Raw genomic sequence first — 2,579 nt, 5'->3', positions numbered from 1 at the left:
ACAGAGATCCAAGACTTGGTATTAGTATACATGTATGACAGGCCTACTGCTGATTTTAGGCCTATGGCTGATTTTAGGCCTTCAGTGTGTAAGCAGGGCTGCCCCTGACATCTCCTCCCTTCTCTAAGTATAGAAGGGCTGTGGTGATTCTAATCTTGCGAAGGCGGGGATAGAGGCCTGACCTCCAGTAATTGAAGGGGACTTTGTAATGGCTCCAGTCCCCCTGTCGTTGTCCAGTGAGGCATGAGGGCCATACCCATCCCAATGTCTTTTTCCTGGAGAGGGGATACTTTTGACATCAACCCCTATGCAGTCAGGCTTGTCCCTCAGGGAACCCAGAGAGATATTTTTAACTTTTATTTATATTCCCTTGCAGTGCTTAGCCTCGCAGCCTAAGCAAGAATTCAGATCACCTGTCAGAGGGGGTTCTGGGTGGCCCCTCTCTGCTTGGTCTAGGGGCAGAAGTCCCCTCTTTTAGGTTGGGTGGAGATGGGTTTTGGGAGTACACTGGATAGAGTAACAACCTCATCTTGAGTCTCGTGGTCCTCCATAGCTAACTTATGATAATGTACCTGAATAGGTTTAGCTTCCATTATTTATCTGATGTGTCACAAAGTTAGTCAGTCTATTTAAGGCCCAGGAACCAAATGAAATAAGCAAAAATAACCCAGTTAATGGTCCCAAGATGGGAGGAAGTAGGGTTGACAACCATGGAGAGGTAGAAAGCCAATTCTTGTACTAGCTCTCATCTTTCTCTTTCTCTCTCTGTCTTTTCTCAGAGCCTTCTCTGAAACTTTTTCATGCTATGTTTAACCATCCCTGTCTTGTCTATGTAAAGGCAACATTCTTCTTTAAGGGCCGTACACAGACAAGAACTGTACACAGTCTTTTCTATTGTAAAAGAGTAAACCAAGTCCAATAAAGTCCTTTGGAATTTTTGGAGGTCTCTTCAGACAGCGAAATGAGGGATTTCTTCAGGTTAGTGATGTCAATCTCTAGCTGTTTGATATTCTTGTTAATGGCCCTTCAAAGGTCTGAGTAGTATAAGTTTGGAGGCCAGCATCTGGATTAGGACTGCTAACAGCAGGCATCATGGGTGATTCATTTTTACCTGGAAAGGAAAAAGAAGGGAGTTCTCAGGGAGACTTCTCTTCCCTGGATGTCAATTGTTATTCATCTTATTTATGGTTGGGCCTGGCTTTGTTGGGGTATCTATTTATTTCATTAATCTTTTCGGTAGCCATTTAGCTGTGCCTTCTGTGGAATCAAACAGGCATATCAATCCTCAGCCCCATAAGAGAACTGGGTATGGACCATTCTCTTTAAGGGTTAGAGGGTCCTTCCACATAGCTGTGGCATCATTTTTGTTGGTCTCAGTGATGCCAGAGGCAGTCAGCAGCAGATTTTCCACGAGCTTGCAGGTTTAGAGAGTTAAAAAGCATGATGGAGAGATTTTTGGGGGACTCCTTCTGGGGGGATACCATTCCCCCTCTTTTGTTTTTAAAGCCAATTTTTCAAAGTTCTTGTAAAATCAGGGCAGATGAGCCAGCAGCTTTTTTGTTAATTAATTGTTGAGGGAAATTAGGATTTACATATCTCTTGAGAATATTAAACAGAGGCTTAAATTCTTTTATTTTTATTTGCTTTTTTATTGGATGTTTTATTTACATTTCATATGTTGTCCCCTTACCACATCCCCCACACACCCAGGAACCCCCTATCCCCTCACCCCTCCTCCTTCTTCTCTGCGGATGTAACCCCTACCTACCCCCCACTCCCACCTCCCCACCCTCAAAATTCCCACCCATTGGGACATCCAGCCTTCATGAGGTCAAGGATCTCTTCTTACACCTATGCCTAGCAGGGCCGTCCACTCTTACCAATTCAGCTGAAGCCATGGATCCCTCCCTAAGAGCTCCCAGGCTGGTGGTTTAGACCCTGGGAGCTCTGGATGGTTGGTATAGTTGCTCTCCTCATAGGGCCACAAACTCTTTTAGCTCTTTCAGCTTCTTCTCTCTAACTCCTCCATTGGGAACCCCATGATCAGTTCAATGGCTAGTTGTGAGCATCAGCCTCTGAATATGTCAGACTCTTGAAGACCTCTGAGGAGACATCCATATCAGGCTCTTATCAGCATGCACTTCCTGATTCCACATCAGCATCTACCTTTGGTGACTGCATATGGGATGGATACTCAGGTGGAATGGTCTTCAGACGGCCCCTCCTTCAGTTTCTGTCTCTCACTTTGTCTCCATATTTGCTCCCTTGAATATTTTGTTACTCCTTCTATGGGGGACCAAATCACACCCACTTGGTCTTCCTTCTTCATGAGCTTCATGTGGCCTGTGAGTTGCATCTTGGGCATTTCAAGGTTCTGGGCTAATATCCAATAATCAGTGAGTGAATACCATGTGTGTTCTTTTGTGATTGGCTTACCTCACTCAGGATGATAATTTCTAGTTCCATCCATTTACCTAGGAACCTCTCGAATTCATTGTTTTTAATAGCTGAGTAATACTCCATATTGTAAATATACCACATTTTTTGAATCCATTCCTCAGTTGAAGGACATCTGGGTT

The sequence above is a fragment of the Grammomys surdaster genome, unplaced genomic scaffold (genome assembly GCF_004785775.1).
Source record: "Grammomys surdaster isolate TR1022 unplaced genomic scaffold, NIH_TR_1.0 60, whole genome shotgun sequence".
Lineage (NCBI taxonomy): Eukaryota > Metazoa > Chordata > Mammalia > Rodentia > Muridae > Grammomys > Grammomys surdaster.
This window is presented reverse-complemented; position numbering follows the sequence as displayed.